Source organism: Schistocerca piceifrons, chromosome 1, assembly GCF_021461385.2.
Source record: "Schistocerca piceifrons isolate TAMUIC-IGC-003096 chromosome 1, iqSchPice1.1, whole genome shotgun sequence".
In the NCBI taxonomy this organism is placed as follows: domain Eukaryota; kingdom Metazoa; phylum Arthropoda; class Insecta; order Orthoptera; family Acrididae; genus Schistocerca; species Schistocerca piceifrons.
Genome location: NC_060138.1, coordinates 499,489,743 through 499,508,604, shown reverse-complemented (window position 1 = coordinate 499,508,604; position 18,862 = coordinate 499,489,743).

Here is an 18,862-nt window from a genome sequence, read left to right as displayed (position 1 = left end):
AACAGACAAGCAACACTGCATGAAATAACCTCAGAATCAATGTGGGACGTACGGCGAATGTATCCCTTAGAACAGTGCGGCGAAATTTGGCGTTAATGGGCTTTGGCAGCAGACGACCAACGAGAGCGCCTTTGAATGACATGACCTGTAGCGCCTCTGCTGGGCTTGTGACCATATTAGTTGGACCCTACATGACTGGGAAACCGTGACCTGGTCATATAAGTCCCAGTTTCAGTTGATAAGGGCTGATGCTACGCTTCGAGTATGGAGCAGACGGCACGAAGCCATTGACCCAAGTTGTCAACAAGGTAGTGTACAAGCTGGTGCTGACTCCATGCTAATGTCAGCTGTGTATATATGGAATTGACTGGGTCCTCTGGTCGAACTGAACAAGTCATAGACTGGAAATGCTTATGTTCGGCTACTTGGATACCGTCTGCAGCCACTCATGGACGTCATGTTCCCAAAGAACAATGCAATTTTTACAGATGTCAATCCGCCATGTCACTGGGACAAAGTTGACGGCGATTGGTTTGAAGAACATTCTGGACAAGTCGAGGGAATGATTTGGCCACCCAGATCACCCGACATGAATCCCATCGAACGTTTATGGCACATACTCGGGAGGTCAATTCATGCACAAAATCCTGCATCGGCACTTCTTCCGCAGTTATGGACGGTTTTAGAGACAGCAAGGCTCAGTACAAAAATGGTTGAAATGGCTCTGAGCACTATGGGACTTAATATCTATGGCCATCAGTCCCCTAGAACTTAGAACTACTTCAACCTAACTAACCTATGGACAACACACACATCCATGCCCGAGGCGGGATTCGAACCTGCGACCGTCGCGGTCGCGCGATTCCAGACTGAAGTGCCAAGGCTCAGTATTTCTGCAGTGACTTCCAATGGCTTGTTGATTACATGCTACGTCGAGCTGCTGCACTAAGGCGTAAAAAAGGAGGTTCTACACGATATTAGGATGCATCCCATGACCTCTGTCACTTCAGTGTAGAGACTGGCAATCCCAGGGGCATGTGGCGAACTCATACCTACCCATCAACATGTTCGTAGAACTCCCCACCACATTTGAAGTAGGTTCCGTTTATGGGACGCCCATGTAATCTCGAAACTTTGCCAGAAAATGATGAGATTAATATTCATCGAACGTCCCGAATCTTAACGCAGCTACAGGGATAGAATCCCGAGAAACTCTCAAGTTGATAAAGTTCGTGTAATTCTGAAAGAGACAGCTCCTATCAATAAAATTATTTTGTTCTTAAGAACACCACTTCCAGATGACAGAAGAGAGGCGGTAGAAAAACTTTATATGAATATATCGAAGCAGGCATCACTGTATCACCTGGATAAGTATAAAAGACGAACTTAGCATTTCTCTGCACGTCTGAATACTAATCCATCGTTTTGACCGCTTCAATTAGTCAGCTCATATTATTTTTAACTACTCTATATAACAAAGTCAGGACGTCATCTCACGAACAGATGTCTGCACTCCGGTTCATCTACCACGCCGTCCAAACACCGTGACCAAAATCCTTTACGGCACCGTAATTCTACATGTGTTGCACACAGGTAACCTCGACTGTGGGCTCGCAAGTGAACGCCTATACGGCGGAAGAAACTGAACAGCTTCGCAGAATTCCTACGCAGTTTTCAACGTCTCTGGCTGTTCAGCAATGCAGCTGCGTCGTCCAGGTACTCAGTGATCTTACGCGGAATGGTTGGGAAAGAAGCTGTGTTATCCAGAGTCGAAGAACTAGTCCCTGACAAGAATTCATCTTTAGTGTCTTCTGCAGATTTCTTTGAAAAAAGAAAAGGAAAGAGAGCGAGAATGGGGGAGAGGCTTTCCTCCTGGCGAACAACATTCAGCGGTTTGTCCTATATCCTGCTAACTCGCGTCGTGAATGTACGTTAATAGGTATAGTTTTAATTCGTTTGTGTGTATACAATTTTCCCGTGTGTGGTCTATACATCTAATACTTATATGACATAATTCGAATCGTTTCAGTTCCAAGCTTGTTCGTTAGTACTAGACTTTTACAACACGCTAAAGCTTCACTAAGATTTCTAAATCAACTGCCGTACCGAACTCAGGTACCGCATTGTCTAGTTGTATATGGAGTAGTGACACAGTACTGTGGCACAGTATTCGTGATAAGTGGGTTTTTAACAACCATTCATTTACAGATATAAGTGGCAGTCAAATGAAAACGAGAGAGATAGTAAAAAAAAAAAAAGTAAGCCGTTCAAAAGTAGTGGCCATCGCTAGACATGCTGCCCATACAGAGCCTTCATTCTCCGATTGATGTCTAAGGATGTTTCTCCTTCAGCAACCAAGAACCAGGCACTTACTGCGGAAGCCCGCGCACAGCAACATACTCGGAACGGTCGTTGAGGAGAAACTGTTCATCCGGGCAGTCAGTTACCCGTACGCATCTCCGCAGCTGTCGCTCACACCTGGCACCTATGGCCCGTGCTGCACCACTGTCGCCATGGTGACGGTTATGGATAGCGCCGTTTTGGCATACACGATATACTTTTAACCACGGCGGCACGCGGACAGTTTAGAAACTTAGCCGTTTCGGAAATTCTTCCATCCTAATCCCGCACAGCTGGAGGTCACATTAATAAAACTGGACCGTGTAGTACGTTTCACTGTAAGTCGAATGTTTTATAGAAACAAACATTATATTGATGGTGGCTCAAGGAACTGTACAAGGACCTCCATTTTTCTTAATAGGCTATACGCAAACGACTAACCCGATGTGATCATCAGCGCTGTAAGATTGTTCGTTACCGATGTTTTAGTGTACAAGGAAGTGTCATCGGTGGAGTGGTCGTAAGGAAATGCGGAAGAAACTTGAACAAAATTCTATTATGAATAGCAGCTCTCTTTAAATGGCGGCTCTGTTTAAATGTGGACCAACACAAAATAGTGCCTGTAACAATAGTATCAGGTTACAAGATTATTGGTGGACGTCTTGAGTAGTCCACACTGTTTAGGCATAATACTGAAAAGCAATATGAAATGGAACGATCACGTAACTTTTGTATTAAGGAAGGCAGATGGAAAACTTAGATTTTTCGGAAGGGCTCTGGGAAAATACAAAACGTGTGTAAAGGAAGTTTCATACGACACGGTTGTGTGACTGATTCTACCGTACTTTTCCAATGTTTGGAGTCCCTACCAGGTAGGCATGACAACAGACTTCGGAGTAATACAGACTCTTGCTGTTAGTATAGTAGCAGGTCGGTACAGCCTATAAAAAGTGAAACAGAAGTTCTCGGGGAATTTTAACGGAAACCTTAGAAACAAAGACTACGCAGTTCTCCCGGCAACCTGGATAAATTTCGAGAATTTGCCTTCGCTGAAGTCTGTGCGACCAATTTGCTAACACTATTGTACATCTGGCGTAGGAATCATGAGAATAAGAGGGATTATTTGTAATGTTGCTCCGCAGCGGAGTACATGCTGTAAACAAACTTACTGACTGACTAATGCTGTGAAATCGGGCTTTTGCCTTATGTGAGCAATGCTGTAACGTTTGAGGTACTCAGGCAGATCTCGCGACTCAACCCAGACTCGTACTCGTCCAGTATACGTACGGCCCTCTCTTCCTGTCAGGTTATTTTCATTCGCCCACCGTCTCTCAGGTATTGTAATGGCGCGAAAAATGAGGGATCAAACAACGTATGAACCCTTTACTGCTTCGGATCACGTTCATATTCCGTCGAATGGTGCTTAACAGTCCCTAGTGATCCCATGCTCTACAACAGAGCAAAAATTGGGGTCGCGTTACACCTGAAAGCGGTCAGATCACATTCAATGGGGTTGCACCCCCACGACGACCTTAGAGTAGTCTTTAAACGCGTAGAGGGTGACAGTAGTATTAAACGTTGTCAAGAACGTCGTCCTGTTGCTAGTAGCTCTGCGAACTGTCGCTTTCGACCGCGAAATGTGTGGAAAGCAACGGCCATAGAGAAGTGGTGATGTTATTGATGCCCTTTATGCCACCCCCTGCGGCCTTTTCGTGACACCGTGTCTGAAATGTTTTCCCCGGCAACTAATAAGAAAACTGTATGAGTATCGCGGTTCTGACGTGCATCACAGAGGCGTCAAAAGAAGGGCTGAAATGTTGGTAAGATGGGGTATGTCGACCGTCCAGTCGTGTGACATGTCCGCGGTGGTCTTGGGCAGAATTTTGGTGAATTTAACCCATCTCACTCGTCACATGATGTTTTGAGCTGTGGCTCTTTTTTCGCATATATCGATACCTTGTTGTTTGAAGCGTCATCGAGCCCGACGGTGACGTCACAGGGCGTCACGCTTTTGCACCGTTACGGAAGAAGTTTGTACGCACCTTTGAGCCAAATTTCAGACTTACGCGTTGCTGTGGGAAGCGATTACGGGGCTTCGAAAAAGGGATTCTTTAATTCTGGTACATATTGTGGGGAGAGCGATAATGGTGGGGGTCACTGGCGGGTGTTGTAGGCGAAATGCCGAGAGCTAAACTGAAGCGTACAGTCAGATTATTTGTAAACCTTAAGAGGAGCCCCTCCACGTCCGCACTTGCACGGTGGCTATTGAAAAAGATCTGTCTCCTCTGCTTAGTTCCTATCTGAAAAGAAATTCTGCTGAAAATGCAGCGATTTATTTTCGCCTGGTTTGTTAATCACTTGTAACTTTCAGAGAAGCGTCATGACTGGCGACTTTTGAGTAAAACCTACACTCTCTCAAGCTGTCATTTTAAAATTTGCTTCATTTGCCAAAAAGCAGCTGAGTTTACGCACTATCACTTACTAACATGTTGCGCAGACACAATGGCAAGAGAATTAAGTTTACTAATTGAGGAACTGAGGAACTGCAAAGTCAATATCTTATGAAAAAGCACATCGTTACAAAATAAAAATGTAATGTATTCACTTATGTTATTCCAGAACTCATAGCATGACAACAGACTTCGAAGTAATTCAGAGACGTGCTGTTAGTATAGCAGCAAGTCGGTACAGCCTATAAAAAGTGAAACAGTTGTTCTCCAGGAATTTTAAGGGGAACCGTAGAAACAAAGACGACGCAGTTCTCCCGGAAACCTCCTGGATAAATTTCAAGAATCTGTCTTCGTTGAAGTCTGTGCGACCAATTTGCTACCACTATTGGATCATGAGAATAAGAGAGATTATTTCTAATATTGCTCCGCAGCAAAGTATATGTCGTAAACAAACTTATTGACTGACTAATGCCGTGAAATCGGACCTAAGCCTTCTGCGAGCAATGCTGTAACGTTTGAGGCACACAGGCAGATCTCGCGACTCAACCCAGACTCGTACTCGTCCAGTATACGTGAGTCCCTCTCTTCCTGTCAGGTCACTTTCTTTCACCCACTGTCTCTCAGGCATTGTAATGGAGCGAAAAATGAGGAATCAAACAACGTATGAAACCTTTACTGCTTCGGATCACGTTCATATTCCGTCAAATGGTGCTTAACAGTCCCTATTGATCCCATGCTCTAGAACAGAGCGAAAATTGGGGTCGCGTTACGCCTGAAAGCGGTCAGATTATATTCAATGGGGTTGCACCCGCACGACTTCACTTACGTTACTCAAAAACTCATAGCATTTTTCGTTTCACCAGCTTCGATGGCTCTTAAGAATTACGTTCTTTCATCAAAAAAGTCTGTTAGTGGAATAACGTGGTACATAGTGAAGTTTTACAAAATAGGCATACGGAAAACTACTCTCCTCTTTCAGTGCTATCATTTGCTACAGTCTCATATCTCAAACCGTTTATGAAATATGAGGAATATTGTGGCTTTATCGCTAGAGTAGTATGGTCACAAATCAGTGCGCTACATCAGATAAATTTTCTCAAGATTGGTGACAGATAGACCTCCGCCTAAGTCCAAGGAAAAATTCAGTATGTTTGCTAAATTTAATACACAGCAACGTACTATGTAATATGCACCAAACGCAAAATCATAGTGACCCCCTAATTTTCATTGCAAACTTTTTCGAATTTCGCACAGTGTCTTATAGCCATTTAAGTATTACAATAACGATAACCATTTACGGGATGATGGGCACATCGTCATGAACCTGACATATAAAGCTATAAGTAAGGCAAAAACGAATTTTTTTACTGAACTTTTTCTATAAAATGGTTTGAGAAATACAGCAGGGCGTGCGTTTCTCTCATCGCCGACTGGCCGAAAGGTGGCAAACACTCACCTTCCGAACAAACGGGTGATGGTCACTGAGCGGACTCTGGCTGCAGCACGCCTGCAGTTACACTCGTCACAGGGCTATTTAAACTATAACAGAAATGATGGGGGCAACACAGTATGAAACAAATAACAATCATTCAAGTAGTCATATGAGCGCCATCTGTGAAAGGAGACATAAGTTTTGGCTGATGGAGCAGACTGTCAGTGAGTTGTGTGGCTGAAGAATCAGTAGGTTTCTATTATGTGCGCCCTCTGTATGGTGACTGACGGGAACTATGTGGCATTACGCTGGTGAATGCCTGGCAGGTACCGTCCTTTGTGGTTGCAGATCGTACCGTGAGTGACTGTGGACGCCGAAACGATAAAATTGGTCACTCTAGGAATGCGCGCCCTTTCGGTAGTAAGGTGTCATGGAATGCATCAACGAACACTGAGGGCGTTGACTGGTCCACGACAGTCCGTTCAGCCGGCACTCACAACTCGCGGGCTCTGCTCGGAGTTGAGTCCGAGGTACGCACATCCCATTCAATAGCGTCAGAAAGCTGCTAAGCTCTAATAATGCAACAAAAAAGATGTTAATGTACACATCCTGACAATAAGTATATCTAAAAAAAATGTAATTATATAGAAGGAATACGGACCAAAAAAATGTTCAAATGTGTGTGAAATCTTATGGAACGTAACTGTTAAGGTCATCAGTCCCTAAGCTTACACATTACTTAAACTAAATCATCCTAAGGACAAACACACACACCCATGCCCGAGGGAGGACTCGAACCTCCGCCGGGACCAGCCGCCCAGTCCTTGACTGGAGCGCCCAAGACCTCTCGGCTAATCCCGCGTGGCGGAATACGGGCTGAAATAAGTAGTGAAACAAAAATGAACTTATTAAGTTGCGTTCAATGTGGATTTCTTTTGGAGCTCTTTGGTTTCATGGTGCCTTGGAATTCTGACTTTTGCCTGCACAGGGTGAAAAAGTAACCTACACTTACAGGCACCTGCCCAAAAAAATGGTTCAAATGGCTCTGAGCACTATGGGATTTAACATCTGATTTCATCAGTCCCCTAGACTTAGAACTACTTAAACCTAACTAACCTAAGGACATCACACACATCCATGCCCGAGGCAGGATTCGAACCTGTGACTATAGTAGTAGGGCGGTTCCGGACTGAAGCGCCTACAACCGCTCGATCACAACGGCCGGCACCTGCCCATTTCCTGCGAATATTATCCGTGTATAGTCTATCTGAATTCCATAGTATATACTTATATTGTAGTGAATTAGATTAAATATGCTAGCCGGCCGGAGTGGCCGTGCGGTTCTAGGCGCTACAGTCTGGAGCCGAGCGACCGCTACGGTCGCAGGTTCGAATCCTGCCTCGGCCATGGATGTGTGTGATGTCCTTAGGTTAGTTAGGTTTAAGTAGTTCTAAGTTCTAGGCGACTGATGACCTCAGAAGTTAAGTCGCATAGTGCTCAGAGCCATTTGAACCATTTTTAAATATGCTACTTTACAACAGACATAACACTTCACTCATCGCACATTGGTTTTATGCTATTTGTGAGCTTTTATTCGTGCATTTACTTGCCGTCGTGACTGTGTCATCTGTAATACACCATGACACTCATTCTGTCACCACAGCTACTTTGACATTTATTCACAGCTGCCCATCACTGGCGTCTTCCACTCACCCCTTTCCTCTGTTAACATAACTCAGACCAGTGTTTCTGTCTCTAGTATTCATTCGGAAATTTTTCAGTTCATTCCTAGACATTTTGTTTGGTACATAGTTCAGTAAAGTATATGTATCTGTATTCCTGATTAACAGTTGTGTTTCACCCTGAGAGATTTAATGCCGCCTAGCTTCCACACAGACAGGGCAGGTGAACACCACACGCTCATCCTAAAACACAAAGTTACGTAAGACGAACGTTCTCTTTCCTGCCAAAAAATGATACATACCTCTGCTGGAGATGTGATTCATTTGTAACCTTTCTCCGATTCAACCCATGTAAGCAAATGTCTCCTGAGAATACCTCTAACACCCCTCATCCGGGATGCATTACCTCTTGTGCCTTTCGATGTCCTCGTTCCTGTGTTTTGGGGTGGCCTCTACTTGTACTGCTGTGTGTGAGAGTTGTTGTTCAGTATCGCAGCGAGAGTGATGTTAGCGACGCAGGAGCAATTTTTATTCCCTTTATTGACATATGACTCCGTACGTCAACCACAAAGGTAGCAGCCGTGGTGGGGCTGATGTCCCACTGGGAGCGTGTGACATGCGCACAGGGAAATACTGAAGCAGCGGAACAGCACCTGCCGGTAATGGACTTCTTGCCAGCCCGGTACAATTATAGAAGAAAAATGTAATGCAGCGCTCCATGAGCCTGAAGGACGGTGTAGAAGCGTCAAATTGTCACTAGCACCTCACAAAACCACGTATCTCTAGTTGAAAGGGAATCTAACGAGAAATCCTGTGATAAAATTAAACTATGTAACTATTACAAGATGCGCAGTAGAGACGTATCTCGAGGTATTCATGGACGAACGTCGTAAATTCGCACATCGTATGAAAGAGGCAGGCAGAAAACAACATGATCAACAAAATTATAACTATCGCAAATAGGCAATTTCGACTTCCTTTGAACACAATCAGAGCATACCAACAACCTATATCAGCATCAGTAGTAAGATATGGCGCAAGCATTTTGGCTTATAGATTGCAGCTTGTGAAGCCTGCTTCATTACTCAGAGTTCAGCGAGGCCCGCTACTAAGATTAACGAGCGCCTACTGCCCTACGCTGAATAATGCATTGTTAGAGCGGAGAGCAGCCACGAAGAGGGTGAGGGTCAGATGCGCAGAAGCATGCGGAAGTGTACCCCGTGACTCACAGCCAGTCGCGCGCCAGTGACATTCCTGTCTTCGTTCTATGCGGGTCGTGCTGTGTTCGGAAGTTCTAACTGTTTATTTCAGTCATTGTGTTCCGTGCTGAGTGCTGACTGCCTTCATAGTGTTCATTATGAGTGATGGCAAGAAATCACGCCAAGTGCTACATAAACAAGCAAAGTGGAATAGTGTTCGGGTGTACCAATACTTTAAGAGACAATCTTCCGCTGAGTCCACGGCGGCACAAGGCACGGGTCGCGCCGTCGACAAATGCCAGGAGCAGACAGCTGAAGCCTGCGGTATTGGTTCTACATCTACATCTGCATGTATACTGGCAGAGGGTTCACCGAACCACCTTCACAATTCTCTATTATTCCAATCTCTTATAGCGCGCGGTAAGAACGAACACCTATATCTTTCCGTACGAGCTCTGATTTCCCTCATTTTATCGTGGTGATCGTTTCTCCCTATGTAGTCAGTGTCAACAAATTATTTTCGCATTCAGAGGAGAAAGTTGGTCATTGGAATTTCGACAGAGGATTCCATCGCAACGAAAAACGCCTTTTAATGATGTCCAGCCCAAATCCTCTATCATTTCAGTGATACTCTTTCCTATACTTTGTGATAATAAAAAACGTGCTGCGCTTCTTTGAACTTTTTCGATGTACTCCGCAGTCCTATTTAGTAAGGATCCCACACCGCGCAGCATTATTCTGAACGAGGACGGACGAGTGTAGTGTAGGCAGTCTCCTTAGTAGGTCTGTTACATTTTCCAAGCGTCCGGCCAATAAAACGCAATCTTTGGTTAGCCTTCCCCACAACATTTTCTATGTGTTCCTTGCAATTTGTTTGTAATTGTAATTCCTAGGTATTTAGTTGAATTTACGGCTTTTAGATTTGGCTGGTTTATCGTGTAACCGAAGTTTAACAAATTCCTTTTAGCACTCATATGGATGACCACACACTTTTCGCTATTTAGGGTCAACTACCAATTTTCGCACCATCCAGTTATATTTATAAATCGTTTTGCAATTTGTTTTGATCTTCTGATGACTTTATTGGTCACTAAACGCCATCGTCATCTGCCAACAACCGAAGATGGCTGTTCAGATTGTCTCCCAAATCGTTTATATAGATAAGGAACAGCAAAGAGCCTGTAACACCACCTTGTGGAACGCTACAAATCACTTCTGTTTTACTCGTTGATTTTTTCGTCAATTACTACGAAGTGTGACCTCTCCGATACGACACGATATTCCATAAGCACCCAATTTCACCGCTTGTGTGCTACAGTGTGAAAAGCCTTCTAGAAAATCCAGAAATACGGAATCGATCTGAAATCCCTTTTCAATAGCACTCAACACTTCATGCGAATAAAAAGCTAATTGTGTTTAGTATGTTTTCTGTATCCGTGTTGACTGTCTGTCAGTAGACTGTTCTCTTCGAGGTAATCCATAATGTTTGAACACAATATATGTTCCAAAATCCTGCTGCATATCGACGTTAACGATATGAGCCTGTAATTAGGTGGATTACTCCTACTGCCTTTCTTGAATATTGGTGTGACCCGTCCGTGAGATGGGGGCACGTTAATTCGAGAGAAGCAGGCACTGGGCAGAAAAAAAATTAAAATTAAAATGTAATTACAAATGTATCACATTTGCGCACCAAGATGGCCCCAGCGTTCGTTATCGTTTTGGTTCGCTAATGTGACACTTTTCTATGTCCGTTTTAATTTTGATTTTTCTGCCTGTTTACATACTTTACAAAAGATTTATAAAAAAATTTAAAATTTTCTTAAAACTTCTCGAAAAATTTAAAATTTTAAATTCCGTAGGATCCTTCTCTTCTTATGTAGTTCACTTTTAGATGCTGTTTTAATACAATGAAACCAGTTGTGACAATTAATACTGGAGTTGGGCTGGCACTTATTAATACAAAGGCGTTTTTCGAATCTGCGAGACATTTTTCCGAAATGTCAGTCTCCATCTTTCTCCTCAGAATGAGAAAATATTTAGTTGGGACCCACCTACACTGGAATAAATGAGCCTCGGAGTAAAATAAGAGAAATCAGACCTCGCACGGAAGCATTTAAATGTTTGATTTTGTGCACATTTTTCGAGAATGGAATGGTAGAGAAGCACTGTAGAAGCGGTCCTGTAGACCTGTCCCAGGCACTTAACTCGGAATTGCAGAGAAATCATGCAGATGTAGATGCAGAAAAAGCTTGGGGCCAGTTAAGACTTGCATCGTGTCGTCGCAGGAATCCACAACACTCTTGATAACCTCAGGAGAGCAGTCGCTGAAGAGTGTGTAAGTAGACTGTTTAGGTTTTTATGTTGGTAATGCCACGTAGCGCTCTGTATGAAAATCACTGACTGTGCTGTGTGCAATCTGTGGCTGGTTGTTGAAATATTCGCTATTGTAGTGTTGTGCAGTTGGAGGTGAGCCGCCAGAAGTGGATGTGGGAAGAGAGATTTCAGAGTTTTGAGAGCGGACGATCTGGACGTGTGTCCGTCCGAAAACGAAATTTATAAGACTGGATGAACTGATATATATATTATGACTTTTGAACACTATTAAGGTAAATACATTGTTTGTTCTCTATCAAAATCTTTCATTTGCTAACTATGCCTATCAGTAGTTAGTGCCTTCAGTAGTTTGAATCTTTTATTTAGCTGGCAGTGTTGGCGCACGCTGTATTGCAGTAGTTTGAGTAACGAAGATTTTTATGAGATACGTGATTGATGAAAGGTATAGGTTACGGTTAGTCAGGGCCTTTCTTTTTTAGGGGTTATTAAAGACAGATTGCGTTGCGCTAAAAAAAATATTGTGTGTCAGTTTAGTGATGATCAGAATAAGTAAAGAGAAAAATGTCTGAGTACGTTCAGTTTTGCTCAGCTGTTTGAAAATCAAATAACGTAAGAGGTTTACCAGCACAGTAATTCATAAATTTTTCTAAGGGGATGTTTCAAGTGGAACAAACAATGGCCGGTCGGAGTGGCCGTGCGGTTCTAGGCGCTACAGTCTGGAACCGCGTGACCGCTACGGTCGCAGGTTCGAATCCTGCCTCGGGCATGGATGTGTGTGATGTCTTTAGGTTGGTTAGGTTTAAGTAGTTCTAAGTTCTAGGGGACTGATGACCACAGCAGTTAGGTCCCATAGTGCGCAGAGCCATTTGAACCATTTTTTTGAACAAGCAATGTCTCGAGCATACTTGTGAGCGGCTGGTCAAGGAAGCTACAAGGTTGTTATTGTGCACAGGGGTGCACAGCATATTGTTGAGAGTTACTAGAGTTTTATTTCACCATCATCATCTGCTAAAGGCTACTAAGCCTTTACGCTGCAGCGATACTTGTCTCTCCCCGCCGAACGTTTCAAGACACCGTACTGTCTGAATATAGCTCCATCCGTCACAGATTCCGGATGATTATTCCGTGGTCTTCCTCTTCCTTTCTTCCCTAAAACCATTCCATCGAATACGGTGATCAAGCATTCGTTGTGACGTATCGTGGTGATCGATTCCCTTGTTTCATCTGTTTCCTTTATCTGTTCTCTCTCTGGCTTATTTCTAGCGTCTTTCTCACATCCACATTCCAGGCGTTGTATAATACGCTGTTTCAACTGGACCAATGTTTCACAGCCGATATACTAACTGTATTGTTATGTGCTTTCTTCAGCTATCTTGATATTTGTTTGTGTCTTTTGATGGTTCCTTTTACAGTTATTGCTTCCGTTTTTGAACTGTTGTCTGTTGATATTTATGTCATTGGTCTTTTTGCTTAAACGTATAAATGGGCTCCTCAGTGAACACATATGAGGACAGTATGCAGCCCTGTCTCAATCCTATTCTAATGAATGCAGTCTTTACTTTTCTGTCCAAGTCTTCTCTGTTCTTCGGTTTTTCGTACAGGATTAGGCTGGATCTTCTGTCCCTCTAGTCCAGTCCTACTTTCATCATAGTCTTAAAGAACTGGTTCCAACTTATGTGATCGAAGGCTTTCTCTATATCCACAAATGCAATGTGCGTTTGCTTGAAGACACTGTGTCTTCTTTCTAGAATAGTCTCTACTATAGGTAACCTTCTTGTAACGCTCCCGGGGAAAATGTGGTATATTTGTCCTGCACAAGTACTTCCTAAACATAGGAACCGTACGTACCTGGTTTTCCCGTGGCAGTTGCTCTTCTGTTCTTGCACTACCTACTTCGAAGTGTCCTGTAATAATTATTATCTAACAGGTTGCGGAGCCAACACAGAAACAATGCCAACTTGGTGTGGTGGAATTCAATATTTTGTTCAAAACACTCACAGGGTTGGCTTCCACTGTTCACAGTTTACATTATACCATAAATGACGTAATTAGTATTTGCAATCTAACTGCGTAAATTGCTGTGACGCACTGAGGTTATTGTTAAAGTAATATTATCCATTTCAGATACATGGAACACAGCCAAAAGGCGCTTTCTAAGCCGACAAAAACCACAGTTCTTCCAGTCGGTACTAAATAGTTTTTAACATTTTTATGCAGCGACAGCAGCTGATATTGTTTATATAAGAATATACAGCCTACAGGTTGACTTTATCGTTTAGCTAGGTTTCAACGTTAGTAATAACGTCTTCTTCAGAACATAAAATATTATTTAAATGTTTGCCTGAAACAAGCCATGTCCTAAGTCAATTTTATAAAACTTGATTCATAACCATAAGGTTTTGTCACTTCTATTAAACAAGCTGTAGCACATTCACTTTAAGCCCGTTGTATGGGCCTCGTCGTGTGACTAGAGACTCCTACGTAAACGATAAAGTTAACCTGCAACTGTAGGCTGTATATTCTTATTTATACTAAATAGTTCCTTCTTTCATTAATCGAGCGTGCGCATCATCGAATCGCAACGCGTTTGTTTCAAAAGATCAATATGCGGTATCAGAAACGAGAAAGTGTTTACGCTCGTGATGTTCACACAGAGCAACAACACATACTTCTTTCACTACGAACATGTAGTCAGTCAGTCCAGTCCACAATATCTTCCGGCAACCGTCCTGACGCGATTGACTGTGGACACGAAACACGAGAACGAAAATCGTCACCCTTTAGATCACCATTAATATTGAGCAGCGAACACTGATATGAAATGTACAGCTTATGCGACGAACATTTTTAATTACATCACAATGACGAGAAATGTGTGCTGCAGTTACGGCACCAACACTGCACGGTGCCCGCGTCTCACGCTAACTAAACGACGACATCTCATGCTCTCTCCACTAGACAGAGAGGCGACTATCGATAGTCAGCAATACAATAGTACTCTTACATTCTGTAGTTCCCTTTCCCAACGTGAAACCAAAGCGACAATAAAAGGTATGTCATCCAATATTTTTTGAAATAATGCTCCTAGATACATTAAAGTGGGTTAGGTTAGTAGACGTGCATTTTCGAACAGATTGCCTTTATTTTGGTTATTTCGTTGTTTTTATTTCGATATAAATTAATTTTTGTTGCTTTTTTAAAGTTTCGAAAAGCTAATTCTTTCATTCTTTGCTCCCCTTCAATCGCTTTGGCAGCTGCGCAGGTGAGGCAAAATTACTTTCGGGCAGTTTATAACCGATTCGAAATTAATTTTGTTTCTTGGTTGATTTAGGGAGACCACCCTGCGCTAGACCACGGTTATAACGGTTCGCTCGGCAGAAGGAGCAACCGCCGACTGGACCGTCACCGGCGCATGCACGTCAGCCAGGATTTATAGCGGCCGGCGTCGGCGCGAGAATCGCGAGCGATTACGTGGGCGGCCGGCTATCCTGCCTTCCCATACTTAGCTCAGCGGCCCGGCTCGGCGCGGCACGCACGCCTCGGGGCCTCACGCAGCGGGAATTACCGCCTGTCAGTCAACGCCGGCCGCCGAGCAGCGACAGCGGGGCCCGAGCAGGAAAAGAGAAGAAAATCCCCCTGTTCTCACCCCGTCCCCCTCGTCATCCAGGTGGTCCAGCATTAAAACACTGCACCCTTTGTGATCCACTAACATTTACTTTATTAAGGAATAAAGAAATTACAATAAAGTAACCAAAAGTCCCGATTTTCTGCGTGTTCCCGACATGAGAGAAATAGGTCAACATTGTTCCCTCTGTACAGGAGTGATTTTTGGCCAGGTTAATTTCAAGTCATCGTCTTTCGAAACTACACTTAAAGACAAAAAAGACGGAAATTAGTAGATGTGATGTAGATGTACAGACAGACAAATTAATACAATTTAAGTAAAATAGGATGTTTTGTTCGAGAGAAAGAGATTCACAAATTGAGCAAGCCAGTAATGCGTTGGTCCACCTTTGGCCCTTCTGCAAGTATTCAGTTGTGCATTGACTGACAGAGTTATTGGTTGTCCTTCTGATGGATATCGCACCAAATTCTGTCCATTGGAGCGTTAGATCGTAAAAATCCCGAACTAGCTTAAGGCCCCTGTCCATAATGCTCCAAACGTTCTCAATTGGGGAGAGATCTGATGACCTCACCAGTCAGCTGATCAAGGTAGGGAGGGCTTCACAAGCACCAAGACAAGCAGAATATCGTCGACGTACCTCTTTTCTGTGAGGGTGCCGAGGATGAGATCCAAATGGGATCCCGCTATGCAATAAAATGCACCCCAGACCATCACCCCTGGTTATCGGGTCGTGTAGGGGGCGACTGTTAGGTTGGTATCCCACCACTGTTTGTAGCATCTCCAACCACGTCTTCGCTGGTCATCAGGGCTCAGTTCGAAGCGGGACTTATCGCTAAAGACAATTCTACTCCAGTCAATGAGATTCCAGACCGAAGACGTGTCTGGAAATACCCCAGACAGAGGTGGGATACTAACCTGACTGGCGCCGCCATATGGCCTGACAACGATGTGCGATGCCATTTCTTTCCACAGCAGGACCCCTTTGGTTGTCACCTCAGAGCATACCAATACGTCGACAATATCCTACGGTCCGTTTTGCTGCCCTTCATGACAAACCATTCTGGGCTTACATTTCAACAAGACAATGCCCGCCCGCTTGCCTTCGTCGTCGAAATACCCCACAGTGACCTGCAAGGTCACTGGATCTCTTCCCAACTGAGAACGTTTGGGGCATTATGGGCAGGGGCCTCCAACTAGTTCGGGATTTTTACGATGTATCGCTCCAATAGACAGAATCTGGCACGATATACCTCAGGAGGACATCCAACAACTCGATCAGTCAGTGTCAAGCCGAATAACTGCTTGCGTAAGGACCAGAGATGGACCAACGCCTTATTGACTTGCACAGTTTGTGAAAAACTGACTCTAGAATAAATCATCCTTTCTTCTCTTCACTGTACTTGTAGATCACATCTACCGATTTCCATCCCATTCGGATAATTCCTTTGAGGTGCGTTGCTTTTTTTTATTTTTTCTTAGTGTGTATAATTATTGGTGGTCAACAAGGTACGAGAGACCATCAGAGAAGCTCCTTGGTTCGAAGAATGATGCTAGGAGTGCTGAGAGGCTTGCAGGGAGGTAGAGGGCGGTTAGGACCATTCAGTTAACGGCAACTGAAGAAATCTGGAGAGTTCCCTCAGAACACGGTGGCAGCACAGGTATATCTTTTTGCAGAAACAGCCGTTTAGAGTGACTCACCCTGACAATCTGCTGTTTTCTTGCCTGGAACGAGTTTTCAAACAGGACCCGGCAGGGTCTGTCTTCTGTCGGTGTCCTAGAGCAGCCAACACATAGCGTCCATCAGTCACACAGCCTGTCGCGGAGAGTCACCAGCCGCCGTCGGCTCAGCACGGCGAGATGCAACGGCCTACAGGCTGGGTAACACGCCATCGACCTCCGCTGTTGACCCTCATTGGTAGCATTTCTCTCTCTCGCTCATCTTATAGGGACTTCATTGATCACTTTTTTTTAATTTTAATTGATGATCGATAAAATGTGAACTTGATATTGAACAATGACTCACCCTTTCCTCCCGATTTCAGTGCATACTATTAGTTTTCTGTTGCTTCGTAATTTTTGAATGCAGAATATACTGCAGTTAAGGAGTCGAATTTGGGCTCTTTTCGCTGTTATGACTGGGGTATCGCCCTTCCGTTCATCTTCAACCCCATGGTGCATGTTTAGCTTCGATTTATCAAAGACTGTTTTATTCACACCTACAGCTAGCATCGGCACGGATGCTTCCGAGACCACACGGTATGGCATCACCGCAGATTAGGTGTAACACCACGCATTATTCGGAGCAACGTGGTTAGAATCCGCGCAGTCTCTCCGTCTATACAACAACATATTTTTAGGCAGATATTTACATCAACACCTACGAATTTAGAATCATCCTGAGATCAAACTGTGTCCCAGACAGGGGCTCTAACCCGGAATCTCACATGTCCACTTCCGCCAGTCCGTCGTAAGGTCTCTACCTGTAAATTGATGTCACATTGTTATTAATTTTCGGCACTCGGGCTCTTTAATTAGTAGTAGAGATGATATCCATTGGTCGTATTTGCATTCAACAGTCGCGAGTATGTACTGTTACCGACTGGGGAAGTATTGAAAACTGGTAGTTCAGGTTTCAGAACAGTTTTGGAATATATTGTCATATATTAGTCACCATAATTTCTAGCTCTGGAAAAAACACAATTCTGCCCTCCCTGCACGTAAGTCCATTACGAGCGATAATTCATTCAGCTAAAATGTAAATGTCGTGTGACGAGGGCCTCTCGTCGGGTGGACCGTTCGCCGGTTGCAAGTCTTTCGATTTGACGACACGTCGGTGACTTGCGCGTCGATGGGGATGAAATGATGATGATTAGGACAACACAACACCACGTCCCTGAGCGGAGAAAATCTCCGACCCTGCCGGGAATCGAACCCGGGCCCTTAGGAGTGACAGTCTGTCGCGCTGACCACTCAGCTACCGGGGGCGGACATCCATTCGGCTGTTTGACATAAATAACGTAAGATACATTCTGCGAAAATCAGTCGCGTAAGCGACTGTTTTGTTTCCACTCCCATAACGTTATCTTCTGACGCTAGCAACGCCTCGCACCCCCAGACTCGGAGTACTCCGTACTGCTCATTTAAAAAAATGCCTATCCGCCGCGCCGGCCGCTGTGGCCGAGCGGTTCTAGGTGCTTCAGTCCGGAACCGCGCTGCTGCTACGGTCGCAGGTTCGAATCCTGCCTCGGGCGTGCATGTGTGTGATGTCCGTAGGTTAGTTCGGTTTAAGTAGTTCTAAGTCCAGGGGACTGGTGACCTCAGATGTTAAGTCCCATAGTGCTTAGAGCCAATTGAACCATTTTTGAACCTATACGCCGCACTATCCATGCTGCAGTTCGAGAACCGACGACACCCTACCTAAGATGAGCGAAACACTAACAACTTCCCTCCTACGTTCGAAACACAAAACTTCTCCTGCAAACCATGTCGGGCTACCACTTCTGGAAGAAAGGACAGCCTGTGGTCAGCAGTATCCAGACAACCCTATGTTGTGCGGAACTGACCACTAGACTTCACGAGAGGCAGTCCCGCCACTGTAAAACGAGCCGAGCAGTACTGCACCGTCAGTAGAATAGCAGTAACAACAGAACAGATCGGTCAGGAGCTCAGTTACTTCGAAGGTGGTCTAGTCATAGGATTTCACTTGAGTAACAAATCCATTAACGACATTTCAGTCGTTCTAGAGGTGCCATAGTCGAGTATTGGTGATGTGGTTTAAAGTGGATACGCGAAGGAAC